Raw genomic sequence first — 18,102 nt, forward strand, 5'->3', positions numbered from 1 at the left:
TTGGACTCTCATTCCAAATGTGACTCACCATTGTTTGCTCTTATATTTTTTAGCTTCCCCAAATCTCCAATACTCTGTTTTTCATGACTTGTCCTATCTTCCTCAAGAATGGTAAATCAGGCCAGGTACGGTGGCTTACACCCGTACTTTGGGAGGCCAAAGTGGGTGGATCACCTAAGCCCAGGAATTGAACACCACCCTGGGCAACATGGTGAATCTTCTTCTCTACTAAAATACAAAAGATTAGCCAGGCATGGTGTCGTGGGCCTGTAGTCCCAGCTACTCGGGAGGTTGAGGTATGAAAATCACTTGAGTCTGGGAGATGGAGGTTGCAGTGAGTCAATATCGCACTACTGCGCTCCAGCTTTGGGTACAGAGTAAGACTCCATCTCCGAAAAATAAAATAAAATGAAAGAACACTAACATGAGCAAATTGCCTTTTTTGATCCTGTTTTCCCATTTCCATTCTGTAGAATGGGCATACGAGTATATATGCAACAAGGCTGTTATGATTAATGCAGTGATTCCACCCAAGTGTCTAAATCAGTATTTATATATTTGAATAATTACATATTTCCACTTCCTTCCCTCACTGCATTAAGAGAGAATGATAGGGTAGAATAATTAGTTTGTACTATAACATTTTATAAACCATACAAAGGACATGGATGTAGTGTAGTGGAAGTCTGGGCTACCAGGTAAGGGCTTTCCAGAATGAGAGGCATTTTATCTGGATGTTGAAGAATGAATAGGAGTTATTCAGACAATGGGGGTAAGGGGTGGGCAGTGGGAAGGAAGAAGGCCTGGACACAGTCAACTGTGAATAGTAATAGAAAAAGTGTGAGGAATACAAATATCGGCTTGTTTATCCATCTTGTTCATCTGTTACTCTCAGAAAAATTAAACCTCCCATCACTTCCCTTTTCTGCTATTGTTTGTGTAATATACCAGCAACACAATGAAAACAAGAAAACTGAAACAAATACCTCTGCAAAACACCATCCTAATGCATCGAGTGCTTTCCTTTTTCTTTATTGTTTTCTTAATAATTTACACAGAATTCCATGAAACCTTTTTTATTAACCAGTTACTATTATTAAAAGTTTTATTAGTTTCTTTTTTAATGTTTACTACTACTCATTTCACTTCAATAACTGGGACTTTTACTATTTTTTTTTTTAATTTAAAAAGATTCAAGGATAAACTCATGAGAGATAGTTTAAAGTTACAAAGTTTTGCATATGTAGACTTTGAATAAAATACCCGGATTTGAATCACAGCACTGTCAGTGTTATCTTTGTTACCCTATATAATTTATTTGAACTCTGTCCAAATTTTGTTTTTTGGGGTTTTTTTCCCTGCTAAAGGAAGATTAACAGTAATTGCTTCATGTTTATTGTCATGAAAATTAAATGAAATACATGTAAAGCAGTGAGCCTAGTGCCAAGCTACTAATATTGGTTATCATTATTAATTTTCATTAACCTATCAACTCTTACATAATATAAGTAAGTATATATAATAAAACTTATTCTTAGCCAGGATTTTTCTTTCTCATTGAGGAGCAAAAATACTAGTTTCTTTTCTCTAGCCTTTTTATGTTTATCTTTCAATAAATATCTTACACAATCACCATGCTATAAAATTGTTTCCATTAATTTGTTTAATTTGCTGAATGCCCACTTTGTCTTGAACACTGGTCTAGGCACTTAGGAAGCTTATGGTCTGGAGGGGGAGATAGACGGGTAAGCACAGGATGACAATGCAATATGATAATGACTACCAACAAGGGCTACACAAGGCTCTGCGGGACTCAGAACCCAAATGCCTCCCTGTGGTTCAGTAGATCATGAATATTCTGGCCCCAGACCATTTTTCAAACCACTTCCGCTGAGCCCCACCCTAACTCCACCTCCTCTTTCTTGTTTTTCCCTAGCTACACAAGCTTTCTTCTGGTTCCCATTCTCCAGTTGTGTCTCGAGCTCTGGCAGACGCTCCTCTTGCTGCCAGGAACCCCTCCCCCATTCTCACATAGTGCCGCCTTCTCAGCCTTCATCTTAACTTAAATGTCATTTCCTCAGAGAGGTCTCATGCCATCCACTGGCCTGTTGCCCTCAATTTTCTCCACCCTGTCACCCTCATTTTATTTCTTCTCAGGATCCTTCAAGTATGTACTTGTATATTACCCTCTTTAAGCTGTAAGCTTCATGAAAGCAGATGAGGACACTGAGACACACGGATGAAAGCAGAGACCATGTCTTGCGTTCATCACTGTTCAAACAACAGTGTTCATACAGCTGTTCGTACAACTTCATAAAATACATATGCAATAGGTGAACATCAAGGAAGGTCATAGATGGGTTAATCCAAATAGATGAGGAAGTGTTCACCAAGGAGACAAGGAGAAATTAATGGTTTAAGGATCACAATTTGAATGCAAGCACACACATTTGAGAGACATTCATATATGGGTTCAAATCCAAGCCTTGCTACCTACCAGCTACGTGCACTTGGGTGGATCATCTTGATTTTATGGTCTACAGCATCTTTATTTGGGTAATAGAGGGAATAGCACCTAATTGTGCAGTTGCTGTGAGAAGTAGACCTAAGATTTCAAGGTATGTAGAATATAAAAATAAGCAGTCTCATTATCTGTTTATTCAGATGCGATCAGGAGAATCAGAAACTGAGTACACTGAAAATATTTTGGCACAGTTGCTCCTCACGTCTCAGTCTGAGAGTGAGAGACAGTGGTCTGACCCGAAACACTGAGCTGCTGTGAGGAAAATTGAATTGTTGCAAAGTCTTTGGAAGTACAAAGTGCCTACAGCAAGTTTTGAAGGTCAAAAATTTAGTCTGTCTTTCACAGTATCCAGAGGATGTAAAAATAACGGTCTCCATGCTGTATTATTTTTACACGCTATATGTATAGTAGCTCATTTAGTCCTAACAACCACACTGTTTGTTAATTCCTTGATTCTACAGATGAGGACACAGACACAGAGATGTTCAGAAACTTGCTCAACGTCACAGAGCTAGTGAATGACAGAACTGACTGTTCAGGTTTCCCTGAACAGCACTTCACATGCACTCTCTACTGCCTGGGTGTAGCAGAAAGCCCTGTGGAATGGGAATATGACATACACAGGTTCAAATACTTCCTCCACTGCTTACTGGTTTTGTGGTCTTGGGCAAGGTTTTTAATCTTTCTGAGCCTCTGCTTCCTCATTAGAAAGATAGAAAATAACGACAGCTACTTTGAAGGGGGTCGTGACATTTAAATGAGCCAACATATGTAAGGTGCCAAGCTTGTAGCTGCGATTCGGTAGAAGGGGGCTAATGTGACTACTAACAGCAGTACTAAAATCCACTCGTTGGTCTTGACATGGTTGAGATTTTACAAGCCTTGATGGCTTTTAATTGAGAAATATGCATCCATGACAGGTAATCAATACGCTCATTTGGCAGCCAGGTTCCAGATGAAATAAAGCTAAACGATGATGCAATTAGAATATACAAACAAATCCCCTGCAGAAGCCAAATAGACTTGACTGCCTTCTCCATCCTAATCATGTTGCTGTGTTTGAAATGCATCTGGAAGTCATTTTTCTCGGTGAATTTGGACCCAACTCAATAAACAGAGCTTCTTTTCCTCGTTTGCTGTTTGCTTTACCTGCTTTCTCCTTGGAGCTCAGCTTTCCTCCGACCAAGGTGGGACAGCACGTCAGCCGGACTCCCTAATGTGTGAAGGACATTGCAAGCCTCACTGACAAACAATATCCCTTGAAATTCACTTTGTCATTTTTTTTCTCATTGTCAGACCGAATGACAAAAGCTGGCAATTTTAATGGGGAAACAGTTCAGGAGGCAGGTTCTCCACAATCCCTGAGCAGTCCTTTTTAAAAAAATCCTTCTCTTCTTCTTCATTGGAGTCTGTGAATTATTAAGTGACAAGACTGTCTTGTGGTTGACTCTCACATACACTAACCTTCTCCAAGTTTTTCTTCCAGCACTCACAATTGGAGCTTATTAACTTTAAATTGCAACATGATTGCCATATGCCAGTCAAGATAATAAACCATGAACTTTGCCAGATTTTAGTTGTTCCTAGTTCAAATCCTAGATCTTTTACTTGTTAGTTCTATGACTTCGGCAAATAATGCTAGTCCTAGTGCCTCAGTTTCCTCATGTATCTAAAGAGGGTAATTATAGTACCTGACATTTGGTTCAGTAGCAGGACTAAACGAGATATATGTAAGGCTCTGGTATTGGCTGGCACAGAGGGAGCTTATGACACATGATAGTTATTGTCACCCTAAATTTTGAGTCAGATTTCAAAAACAAGAGAAATTCTGGTCAGTGACTTTATGTACAATACTTTCTGTTTGGCTTGGGATACCTCAAAGAATATGGGCTTTGAAGATACAGAAACCTGTATGTTACGAATTTTGACTCTGCCACGTCTGAGTGACCTCGGGTGAATTACTCAATGTCTTTGAACTTCACTTTCCCCATTTGTAAGCTCTTTAAAGAATGTATATAAATATAAATGTCTCTTCATGGAAATTTGAAATTTTACCTTTAGCTAAAGCAAGCGAATTGCTGTGAGAGTCCACAACTCTCATACATGCATGAAGATCCCAACACCAGCATGCTCTAAACTGCTTCCAAAGTAGCCAGTCAGAGGACAAAGAAGCGAGGAAGGGCCTTTCAACATCACTTTGTCTAATGCATTCATTTCACAGAGAAAAAAAAGTTCAAAGGAATTCAGTGAGTCATCTAAGACAACAAAGCTAGAAAAAAATCTTCACTCCAAAGAAGAACCCAGTTATACTGAAATGGCCAATATTTTGTCCTGGTCTGTCAAAGCAAAGCAAAACCAAAAAAAATAAGTAAAATAGTGAATTCAAATTTAAAATAAAGGTTGAAGGAAAGGAAGGGGAAATAAAGGAAGGAGGGAGGGAAGGAAAAAAGAAAGAAGGGAAGGGAGATCTAATGGAGTGTGTGGCATCATCTGGAACACATGCTGGTCCCGTGGTGCTGAATGTGGTGAGGCCAGCAGGGTGGATGCTGAGGAGAACAGGCCAGGAGATGACGCTGCAAAGACCCAAATCCCAGCTCCATCTCCCAGGCGCTGTGTGATCTGAACAAAGGAAGCTAACTTCTCCATCCCTCAGTTTCCTAATATCACCTTCTCTGTATCGTTGTTGCAAGGACAAAAGAAACAACTGGCGTGCGTGGATGAGTACATAGGCAAGAATTAGTTCTGGGGATAGCACATAGGAAATACGGAGTACATTTAGCTGTTCTTATTATTAAATGTGAATTTGATTATCATTTCTTTTTTCCACTTTTGAAATAGTTGTTTTGAAGTCATTATGAGATTTTATGTTTTCTCAAACACGGTGGAGCTAACACTGTGCTAAGGGATTGAAAGTATTAACAAAAGAAGAAAAGGGTTGTGGGGAGGGGTACTGGAAAGGAACCAACCCTGAGATGGATTCAGTACCTACTATGTATGGGATATTGTGTGGGAAGCTTTGTACATCGTCTCCTACTTAGTTCCTGTCACAGGGCTATGGAGTAAGTATTAGTGTTCTTATTTTACTGATGGGAAAAATGAAATTCTGAGCAACTAGATCATTTGGCCAATGCATTTTTGACACAGGAGCCTCTTTTCTCTCTTTTCCAGGAGACAGTACTTGACCAGCATGCGTGGTTTGGATATGACTCTAATTCTAAAACCACCAGCCTATATTCTTAGAAATCTTTAAAACAAAGATCAGAAAAACAAAGTCTATTACTGATTATCTTGACTTTTAGATAAACAGTGAAGAGCCCTTGTGCATTTTCCCATACCCTTCTTCCCTTCTGTAAACTGTGAATGACCAGATTTAAAAGCAGACAATCTTGGAATTACTTATTTTTTGTGTGTGTTTTCTTGTTTTCAGGATAAACAGGATTGCTGCTCCCAAGACAGCTTGAGTAACATTCTTCTTGGACATTGATGGGCATGCCTAATTAAGGTAAAAAGTATACATATGCATGCATATACACACTTGTAATATGATTTTCTTATATTTTTCCATATGGTCAAGTGTTGTGGTTTGCAGCAACATGTTGATGTGCAAGGTAGGAGGGGAAGAGCAATAACTGAGAGATTAGTGTCCTTTTGTCCTTTGTCTTAAGAAAAATCCTGTGAATTCAAAAGCAGCATTCTCAGCAGATCTCTGCTTCGTCAAAGTTGGTAGAGGTGACCAGCATTAAACATGCTGATTGCTTTGGCTAAGTGGATTGGTTTTCTTCTTTATGAAGCACTTTCTTAATCTAAGGCAGCAATTATTGCTATTTCTCCACTTTTTCTGAAGCATTCCTTTGTAAAAAAAAAATAATAATAATCAAAATAACATAAAAATGTTCTTTTGACCAAAAATAATAATAATAATAAGTTAACGGAGAACATTTTCTCATTTTACAACTTTTTTTCTCCAGTTTTCCCTTGAGCCTTTGAGACTGGTTATTATTTGGCTTCCCACCTGCACCTGCCAATGACCAAATCAATAAAAAAGTAGCGAATGATGTTAATGGAAAGAGAAATAGCTGACCACACTTAGGTCATGATATATATTTTTAATAGATTTGAATACCTTGTTCTGGTTTTCTGTTGCATTTATATGCAGCAATCTAGTCATATTTTCTGTTCATAAAAATTATACCTGGTTCAGAGATTGGGATTAACGATGTCATTTTTAGTAGAACTTTGCAACGATCGTGGTGTTCTAAGGAGCAGCACGACTTCCAGGTGAAGTTCTACCAGCTGGATGACGTGCGACCACAATCAAGGGTTATAATTTCCATTTGTGACTCCAACATCTGGATAAAGTCTTTATTGTTGTTGATTATATTTCTTTAAAGTGCTTTATTAACAATTCTCACATCTAAGAAGGCACATTGCCTACGTTTACCAGATAGTTTAGGCTTGCAACATGATAGCCTTTAGAAAATTTAAGCCTGATTAGGCACATGGCAAATTCAAGTTAATATAAGCTTGATAAATTAGCCAGAATGCTCAGGAAGTTGTTCTGTCTTCCGCGGAAACTGTCCTCCGTAAAAGGGCATACGGATGACTTGGTCTTCCTTTTATAAAACCAAGAGGCTAAAACCACTTCATGACCACTTGACTAGGTCTAGAAAAGAAAGCATGAAGTTGGTTTTAAAAATATATTAATTGAGCACTTACTGTGTGCTTTAGGAATAAGATAAGCCGAGGCAGAGAGCCTCAGAGCTGATCTTTCAAATCAGAAAAGCCAGTTTATGGAAGGAGAGATTCAATATATGAATCATGGCAGGAAGCCTCCAAGGTAAGGTAATGGACTTGGGTAAGAGTTTTCCATCACAGAGATCTGGATGGCAAAATACACATCAGAATTCTGGGATCTAGTTTGCCTAGAAGGAAAAAGCAGAAATCAGGTTTCGTGAGGCTAGACAGAGAGAGAGAAATTTCATCTGGGTAGCCAAACCATGGAGCTCCAAGCCAAAGTCCTTGAGAGTGGTCCAGGTTTCAAGCAACACAGAGACCAAATAAAAACTGTATTAAGGAAAGACCTTCAGTTGCCTCTTTGGTCCTATATATGTGGTCAGCGTGTGTCACAAAGGCTTAAATTTGTAGCATTGCTACAGAGAGCTCTAGGAAGTTAATGCTTAGGAATTTCAGGCAACGGCCTTTTGCAAATGTGGAACTTATCAGAGTTCTGAGCCAGTGAGGTTGCTTTTCATAGAACCTTTTCTTTTTTAAATTTTCTACATTGAAATAGCTGTTGGTTGTGTGTCTATAAATCGCTCCTAACAGACGCACTTAAGGGTAGCTTCTACACAGTTCCTACACGGACTGAGCTGCATCTCTTTCCCTCTTTCCTGGCCAAAAAAATTAGAGAATTCATCTGCTGTAAGCTTAGGCCAGCCCTGCACCCCACTGCCAGCAAATGCAAGCCAGGATTCAATCACCTCTCAGCTGGCGCCAGGTTTCCTCAACCTTCAACTGCATTTCTTGGCCTTGTCTGTGCACAGCGTTGGCTGAGGTGACCCTTCCTCAGTGTGATAAAACAGAGGCCCTCGCAGATCTTACTCTCTGGCCCTGCTCCCAAGAGACCTTCAAGCTCATGAAATGCTTCATGCAGAGTTTTGCGACTGTTGCCCTGTAAGAAAAGGCTTTTGGTTTTGCAGCCTTCAAGCGAAACTCTAAAATAAGACTATGGAAATAAAGTCAATTTACCGCTCTCTCCCTACCAAGCACCACTTTTGTAAATCAGGAACAAAATACCCCTTTCCCCCCATCTCCCACCCCAGCTCTTCCCCCAGTCCTCCCGGTCCCCCCAGCTCTCTGGCAGCCAATCTCTTTACCAGAGAGTTGTCAAGAAAGCACTGGTTGACAGGTCATGTTATTGCTTCTGATTCTATTGGTCACATTGTGTAACATCTTAACTCCTAACCTAATTCGATAGATGCAGTTTGACAGGGCATAGCAGGGATGCGGTCTAGCTTCCCTGGAGCTGAGTTTAAGACTCCTCTGCTGGGGACCTGCACGGCATTCAAAGCATTTTAGGGCATATTTCTTGATCAAAATATGTGTAAGGGCGGCAGACTGCCTCTACCTATAGGGTTAGGTTCCAGGAAATGTCTGTGGTCATTCCATTCTTGTTTTCTTATTTGATGATGGTTAAAGATCCTAAGTCAGTATAAGAAAAAAAAAAAGTATAAACTATGTTAAGTCCTTAGAGGATTGAGGTTGCAGCGACTGCCAGAAAGCATTTTTAATGCATTTTCATATTCAGTAAAAATGATATGCCTACTCAAGAGAATGCCAATGGCATTGTACACATCTCGGATTTAAAAGAAGAGGGTTGAACAAGTCAGTTTCATTTACCATCCCTTGCCCAGGAGAAACTTTCAGCTTACTTGTTTGTTTTACTTTGTTGCAACAAGTGTCTCCTAGGAGAAATAGAATTCCCTTCCACAGTATTGTGTTGTGTGTGCTATGCTAGGTTCTGCAGACTGAAAAATAAAAGAGGTTTGTTTTTGTTTATATATTGTTGATGTTCTCTTTTCTTATCTAGACTGTGAACTCTTTAAGGTCAAGGAACCGAAAGAGTTCATTATATGCATTATGCACATAATGGTAATTAAGAGCAGAAGGCAGATTGAAGAGAAAGGAGCTTGGAGTCAGGAGTCAGGAGACCAGCAGAAAGCTTCTGCAACATTCCAAATGAGAGGAGGAGGAGGGAGCAGCACACTCAATAAGAGCTGTGGGCGGGGCGCGTGGCTCAAGCCTGTACTCCCAGCACTTTGGGAGGCCAAGGCGGGTGGATCACGAGGTCAAGAGATCGAGAGGTCAAGAGATCGAGACCATCCTGGTCAACATGGTGAAACCCCGTCTCTACTAAAAATACTAAAAATTAGCTGGGCATGGTGGTGCGTGCCTGTAATCCCAGCTACTCAGGAGGCTGAGGCAGGAGAATTGCCTGAACCCAGGAGGCGGAGGTTGCGGTGAGCCGAGATCGTGCCATTGCACTCCAGCCTGGGTAACAAGAGCGAAACTCCGTCTCAAAAAAAAATAAATAAATAAAATAAGAGATGTGGTGACCAAAATGCAGAGAAACGGACAGAGAGAGGACACATCTGAGTTAGGAACACAGGGAAAGTGTAGAGAAGGGGGCAGCCAAGAAAGTCAGAAAAATTAGTGCTCTAAGAAAATAGCTTGAATTTTCCAGATTAATGTGATTGTATTTCTCCCCCTGCTAGGCCAATTTTCAAGGATTTTGAATCCCTAGTAATTCATTTTGGCACCTTTTAGACCATCTGTAGTGATCAAATGCCTGGACGCATTAAGAAACAAGCTACTGATGAAATGGATATTTTAAAAATTGTTCTTATTTATTTACTTTTCCTTTTTGTCCCAAAGTGCCTTGGAAGTTAGAAGGGAAGTGTGAGTCATATACTGCCTAGCTGGGAAGGCTGGAGGTGCTGAAGCTGTTACCGAATGATGGGAAATCAGGTTATAAGCCCTATCTGTTTTCCATGATATGACATTAGGAGGTGATGGCCGCAGTTACCGGAGACATTCGTTCCAATGATGTTCATAAATATGCTTTGTTAGGCAGTTATGTCGAATCGACCTCCCTTCTCTTCCCCTCTCTAAGAGCAGGCTGCCTTCAGCTGTTTGATTTCTCTCCCTGAGATAGGACGGTGCTAACAGAGAATCTGGAACTCAGGTGTGAAATGGGAATGTGAAATCTAACTGCAGTGCGTGCACGGGAGGAAAAGGCAAGCTAGGGGTTGAAGGACACAGGGAGAACCCTAACTCTCTGTGGGAACATTTGCATTTGAGCTGAATGATGAGCTGGCGGAGGTGGGAAGGTAGCCATTCCAGGCTGGTAGGTGATGGTGGACAAATTGGCAAGTGTCTTTCCCTTCTGGGTTGGGGCCTTATTTTTTGGATAGGTAGAGATGGTGGGTTTATTCTTCTGGGGTTCATGAAGAGCTTTGGAGAAGAGGACACGTAATGAGGTGAAATGCTCTTGGCTGTGTGACAACTCTCTGCACTTCAGTTTCTCTGTCCGATGAGCATTCGGCTACTCACCTTGCAAAGTTATTTTAAGATAAAATGAGACAACATGGCATGTGGTTAGCCCAGGTTTAGGTGTCAATCTAGGGCATGACCCTCAAGGATGCCAGCTTCCTTCCACACTCCTGTTCTCTCCTTCCTAAAGACTGGGTGCATGAGAGATAGCAGTTTTCTAGCAATGCAAACTGGTTCAGTCATGAAACCTGCCTTAGTGCATGAAAACGTACTCTGGTATGCACACGACTTCCGGGTAATCTTGTTAAAATTTAGAGTCTTATTTCGTAGGTCTTGAGTAGGACCTGAGTTTCTGCGTTTTTGACTTGCTCTTAGGTGATTTGGATGTTGCTTATCCACGGACTGCACTTTAGTAGTAAGAACCAGCGGGGGATGGAGCTGGCAGGAGGAAATGTCCTTGTAAGGGAAGCTAGACAGTTAAAGGAACAGTGTCCAAAGTTATGTACAGATGAGTCAGGTGTAGGGCGGGCAGATTCCTGTGGCAAAGGAAGTTCCATTCCATTTTTGAGGCAAGATTGTGGATGATGCCTGTCTTGAAACGACCTCAAAGCAGAAAGCCCTGGGTAATTATTCCACGTCTAAAACTTCAGTGGCTCCCGACTGCCCTTGCATTAAAGTTCAAATTCCTCAACGTAACTTCCATATCCATCATCATCCTGTTTCCCCACACACTTTTCCTGTGCATTATGTTTTTTTCTGCATTTGGCCATGTCTTTGCATGTGGTGATTCTTCTACCTGGAATGGTCTTTGCTCTCGGCTTCCTTGCCTACCTAACAAATCCCTATTCTCCTTTCAGATTTATTTTTTTTAAATCAACTTCTCTATGAAAGTTAAACATTCATAGCATATATATGTGTGTGTGTATATATATATTAAAGTCTACAGCTGTATTTCTGAGGATTGACGGACTCCAGGCTATCTGTCTTCTCCCCCTGTAATCTGTGAGGTTCTTGAGAGTGGGGTCCTTGTTTAATTGTCTCTGTCTTCCTACGACCTAGCACAGTATGGACCAACTCCAGTCATTCAGCAAATCATGGTTAAATTGAACGGAAGATTGGTTGGAGGAAACAGGATGGGGATGATTTTAACCAGCTTTAGGAAAGAACCTGTGAACATAAGGGGCTTTAACCAAAAAGTTGGAGGAGTAAACCAGGAAAGACCTTCATCCGAAAGGAGGCATTGTGTGCTCGGCGGAGTAAATTTGCATGCAGACTGCCCAATGCAGGCTGCAGGCATCCTAGATGAAAAGGGACCCCAGCCTTGTGGATTAACCTGTTCCTGAGTAGAGCAGAGTGATACTCTGATAGTCTGACTTTGCAGTGGTATATATGCTTGTCATATCTGCTACTGCTGAGTCCATTTGACCCTTCATGTTCTTTACAGAAATAGGCTCTCCTGTCTCTCCTCCAGGTCTCACTCTCTTTTAGGGAAACATCTGAAGTAGCTAAGGCCAATACCGAACTTTTGAAATCCTGCTTGACCAATGTGACAGGAAGAAGTAAACTTGAGTTCCACCCAGTGAAGAACTTGAGTTAAGAAAAGGTCAAAGGGAGAGATTCTACCATCCCTCCTGCGTGAATTCTATCCTCTGAGCCCAAGACTGGCTTCTTCAGTCCCTGCTTCCTTTAGGGTCGTTCTCTATACCTACCTTTGCAAATTTGCAATCTAAGTCTCTCTATTCTGGCGTTAACAGTTGCAAAAGTATTAAGAGCTTCCTATATGTAAGGCCCTATACATAGTGTGTTGCTTTGTCTGCTTTCTCTAAGCAATTCGTATTGACAGTTGATGAAAAACACTTCTATACTGTCCAGGTAGAGAAATGGACTCTAGACATGAACCCTGGCTTGACCATTTACAAACTATGAGACTCTAGGTAATTCATTGTACACTCAGATTTCCTATGTATACAATGGAAATAACAATACCCATTTCACAGGGTTGCTGAAAGGATTAGACAGAATACTACATTTTATTCTGTCACCTCTTTCTGAAAACTATGCTTATGCCAATAATATTATCTCCAACCTTCATCATGCATTGAAATACGATTTAGTTACCATGTAAAAATGTCTTGTTATTAGGGAACATAAAGCTATAAATATCCACGCAATAGAAGGGACCACTTCAACAACGTAGACCTAAAATCTAACAGGATCTAAAGGCCAGTGACTTAACACATATGACATGCATGACATTTAAAATAAACCAATCAATTTACAAAAGACAGAGTGACACTTTGAAGAAAAAACGGTGGCCAAAAGGGATATTAAACATTGGGGGAACAATGTGGCCAAAAGGTATATCAAAGGCTTTTTGCCCTCACTTACTGTTACTATTTCCTATGTAAGGAAGTTGGTACTTCGAAGAGGAAAGTAACTTTCCAAAAGTCACTGTGAGAGTAGTTAGGAGAACCCAGCATGAACCTGGTTTCTCTTCCAGTTGCTCGTCTTTTAAAGAATGTATAGGTGAGAGCTCAGCAATTATAACACATGGACACAGCGAGGGAAATAACGCACGCTAGGGCCTGTGAGGGGTGGCCGTGGGGGGAGGGAGAGCATCAGGATAAATAGCGAATGCATGTGGGGCTTAATACCTAGGTGATGGGTTGCTAGGTGCAGCAAACTGCCTTGGCACACATTTGCCTATGTAACAAATCTGTGCACCTTGCACATGTATCCCATACTTAAAATTAATTATAAAAATTGTTCTTTGTTATTTCTGCTTATTTTGCTTTTCCAAATGTATTTTGCATTAAATCTTCTTGGATTTTGAAAGTAACACAAAGCAAAACAAAATTTAAATTCTCAAAATATTAATTGAAATTATAAAATGTAGACATTAAAATAAAATATTGAAAAATTTAATAAAGATTTTCTTACTTTTATCTCCATCTCTTATTCTCTAAAATAACATTTGCAGCCAGGTATGGTGGCTCACACCTGTAATCCCAGCACTTTGGGAAGCAGAGGTGGGCAGATCACTTAAGGAGTTTGAGACCAGCCTGGCCAACATGGCAAAACCCCATCTTTACTAAAAACACAAACATTAGCTGGGCATGGTGGTACGTGCCTGTAATCCCAGCTACTCTGGAGGCTGAGGAGGAGAATCCCTTGAACCCAAGAGGCAGGGGTTGCAGTGAGCCAGGATCACACCACTACACTTCAGCCTGAGTGCCAGAGACCCTGTCTCAAAAAAAAATTAATAAAAATAAAATAAATAAAATAATGTTTGAGTTTACTTTTTCTTTACCAAGCAATATGTGAGGCACAAATGTGAGAAAAGTGAGCAGAATGTAAGCCATGCCCTTGAGCACATTACCAATGCAGGGAGTAGACAGATCTATAAATAAATAATTTTAACATTTGCTTGGTTTACTACAGCCAGTTATAGTAACCATTTTTACTAATTGTAGCAAACATCTGATTTATAAAATGCTCTCTGTGACTAATCACAGCGTCTGCACATGATAGAGAGTCACAGCGTTTTATCTAAAACCCTTGGGGACAGATATTTCTTGTAATTTAGAATTTGAATGGCAATATGGTACACATTCTATATATTACATAACAACTTCAGCAGGGTCCAGGGAAAAGCCCATCATCAAGTATATTAAAATGTCTGCAGCAAAATAAACATTCACATTCAGATCCATTTTTGCACCAAATGAGTGTTGCAATACATTCAGCTTTTAGAATATTTTGGATTTCAGACTTACAGATTAGTCTTATGACTCTATGATTTAAAATTTTTCAATATGTATTAATTTCGTTTTCTTCTCTGCCTTATTGCACCAGCTAGACCTACCTAAATAATGTTAAACAATGGAGGGCAGAGTAGGCAAACTTGTTTTATTCCTAATTTACAGATCTGCATTTGGTGTCCCCTAATAAAAAGCCATTTGGTTGGAGGTTTAGAATAGGAATATTCATCATATTAGGAAAGAATTATTTTATTCCAACTTGAAAAATGAAAATTATTAAATTTTATCAAATGCATTTAGGGAATATTGAAATAATCATCTACTTTTTTATTACTAGCTTGCTAATAAAATTTTATTGCATTATTCAATTTCCTTATATTGAAACTGGTTATATTCCTGTTGGATTACTGAATCAGTAATATCAGCTTGTTAAACTCTAATCTGAAGTAGTTAGTTGATGGTTTTGAATCTATATTCCTAGTTTAAGTTATTAGTTTTCTTTCTTTTTTGCAAAATATTTTATCACCTTTGAGGATCCGGATCAAATCTTTCTTGTGAAACAAATTGGATCGTTTTCCCATCTTCTACTCTTCAGAACATATTATAATGAATATGTGTTTCCTGAATGCTTGAATTTAATCACTTGATTTAATGCTTGAATTAAATCTCTCAAGATCTAATGTCTTTGGGGCAGACAGTTCTTTAAGAGCTTTCTATGATTATTCCTCAGTTATTGGTCTGTTCTCATTTTCTGTTTCTTCTCTAACTTTCAAAACTAGATTATCTGTTATTAGATTGGGAAGATTAGAAGTTAAAGGAGTAGGTGTTTTTATCCTGCCCAGCTGTGAATACATATGTCTTTGCGTCACTGAATTTATAACAGTTTTTATTTGGTTTTCTAATTGTCTTTTTTTATTTTTTAACCTGGGACTTCATTATAAGAGATTTGATTTGGGCCCAAATGTTCATCAGTTTATCTTTCACTTTGCTGTCTTTGAAATAATGTCTTGAAGAACAGCTAGATTCTGAGAAAATCACATCTTAAAAGAACTTGAGAGACCATTTTGTATCACCTACTGATGCTAGAAATGGTGAAATTGAGGTCTCAGCTGGTGAAATAACTTACATGTTATAGTATCAGGAACAAAACGAAGCTCAGCCTGGCTAGTGGAATGTCATTTTAAAATAAGTGCAGCTATGAAACAGCACACACGTATTCCTCTTCCTTGCTGGCCTCAGAACTTTGCCTACCTTTGACTCCCAGGTAGTATGTCCCACACGTGAGTTGGTGGATAGAACATGATAGTGTCCAGGGCCCAATGCATTGGCTGCCAGTCTTTCAGTTCCAGGGTACATCATCAGATAGATAAATTTCTTCAATGCCAGTTGGCTATAGAAGGAAAGACAAGAGCAAGTCCCAGGAATTATCGGTGGCTTTCATTCTTTCTTTAGTTTATGTCTGCTTTTATTCATTATGAAGCATTGCCTAAAACCTAGTTGAGGGTTTTACCTATTAATTTTATTATTCATGATTAAAATTACCAAAACATCAAATAGTAAAGCTTTGACTTGAAGGAGTAAGAACTGTATTGTGCCTAGGTAAAGATTGATCTAATTGATTTTGAAAATGGCTGTTTTTCTTAAACTGAATGTTCAGTGCCTGCCATCCTGTAGACTAACCATGACGTCATGTTATGGCGAAAGCAAATGTGAGTTCAGAGACTTACTGTCACTTTTATCAATAAACATGACAAGGAAAGCACTTAACTGTGTGAATACCAGGCCTAGAAAATCATTCAGTGAGTTCATCTGATTCTTTCTCGAGAGCTGGACTTACTGAAGCTTCTATTATTTTCATAGCGGCCATTTGAGACCTCATTAGAAAACTTTTGTGCTTTAAGTTTGTCTGGGAATACAAATTGTTTTGCCTGGTCCTTCATGCATAACAAATAAACACAAAATAATTAAAAACATGAGGCCGAAGAATAGGAATGCCTGGAATAGAGGTGCTAATCTCCTGTCCTGGGGGTATGGGGTGGCACGATTAGTCAGGCCAAGACTTGAAAGGACAGAATGATTATTTGGAGGATACTAGAGCAAAGAACCAGTAGGAGAGTGTGGGGAAGCCCTCCCCTGGAAAATGGAAGAGATGGAAGTTTTTAAGTTTGATTTGCCATTAGTTTTAAGTGTTGCACCCAGCAAAAGAAATGGGAAACAAAGCCAATAATATCTACAGAAACAGAGAGTCAGAGATTAAAAAAAACAAAACAAACAGTATAAAAAATTAATAGGTGAGAGATCTGTGTTAAATTACATAATAAGTATAAAACATGTCGGACAGGGCCTGATAGACTGCTCAGGAAATGCTGGCTATTACTGAAACAGACTTTTAAATGTCTATCTCTTTTCCTTTAAAGTAGGGTGTCCAATGTATTGGCTTCCCTGGGCCACAATTGAAAGAAGAATTGTCTTGGGCCACACATAATATACATTAACACTAACAATAGCTGATGAGCTAAAAAAAAGAAAATGACAAAGAATCTCATGTTTTTAAGAAAGTGTATCAATTTATGTTGGGATGCATTCAAAGCCATCCTGGGCTACAAGTTGGACAAGCTTGCTTTAAAGCTTAAATAATCCTTATACTCTCTTCTTTTTCATCATCAAATCCTGTCAGAAAATACCTTCACAGTATTTTCCAAATCTGATCAATTCTTCTTCCAGAATTCCTTGCCCAAGCTATCAACATTTTTTCAAAATCAATGTCTCTTTTTCCACCATGGGTCACTGCAGTGTACCCATCACCCAGAAAATCAGTTCAAGATGCTGGTTCACATGTTCTCCCATGACTTCCCAGGACATGAAGAAGGTTTCATGTACTTGTACCATGACCTGAAGGCTCCCTCATGATCTTACCGCAGCCACCTTTCTAACTTCATCTCCTACCACCTTCTCGTATTTACTCCATTTTTCTTGATCTTAAAGAAAACCAAACTAGTTCCTACTCCAGGCCGTTCGCACTAGCTGTGTCCTCTGCCAGGTATGTCTGTGTATCATATTACCCCATGGTCCAGACTGTTCTTCAAGATTTTATTCAGACAGAGAAGCTTCTTAGAGAAGATTACTCTGAGGACTTTTCCAAAATTCTACCTTCTCTGTATTCTCTATCCCTTTGCTGCTTTCTGTTTTCTTCACAGGGTGTGTCTTTTCACCTTGGGATTTCATTATAAATTTATGTAGTTTCCAGTTTGTAGCCTCTCTCTCTTACAGAATGTAAACGACATGAGGGCAGAGACCTGATCTATCCCATTTACGGTTGTATCCTCCAGGGATCAGAACGGTGTCTGGCATAAACATAAAGTAGGGAACTCAACAAATAGTTTTGAATGAATAGAAGAATCTGAAGATATTTCTAAGAATGTATGTTTGTATTTGGAATAGTATGCCAGATACAACACAACAAGCTACAATAAAATAAGCAGATGAAAGGGTAATGGAGAAGAAAAAATAAATGTTGGCAAATAAAAATTAAGCTGTAGGGAGGGTTTTCCATGAATTTTTCATTTTATAGTCATGTTTTATACACTTGGTAAATGAGTCATATACTTGACTTTGTCAATATTTATTGACAACCTACTATGTGCCAGGAATTTTTGAAGACATAATTTTACACATGTGCACATGCTCACACACACAGAAAATTTAGTCTGCACATAATTATGTAGATATATATAGATAGATAGTCTCTATATACGTATGTATGTA

At 39.3% G+C, this 18,102-nt stretch overlaps 1 protein-coding gene across 3 annotated transcripts in view; it reads left to right on the forward strand.

Annotated features, from left to right (window-relative positions):
* The window catches only part of TENM4 (teneurin transmembrane protein 4), a 3,045,593-nt gene that overhangs the window by 1,540,294 nt on the left and 1,487,197 nt on the right, over window positions 1–18,102 (forward strand). For all 3 annotated transcript variants that reach the window (XM_074400388.1, XM_074400391.1, XM_074400392.1), the window contains one exon: window positions 5,952–6,026. The gene's annotated coding sequence lies outside the window, so the exon portion shown is untranslated. The remainder of the gene's footprint in view (window positions 1–5,951; window positions 6,027–18,102) is intronic.

The sequence above is a fragment of the Saimiri boliviensis genome, chromosome 6 (assembly GCF_048565385.1).
Source record: "Saimiri boliviensis isolate mSaiBol1 chromosome 6, mSaiBol1.pri, whole genome shotgun sequence".
Taxonomy (NCBI): domain Eukaryota; kingdom Metazoa; phylum Chordata; class Mammalia; order Primates; family Cebidae; genus Saimiri; species Saimiri boliviensis.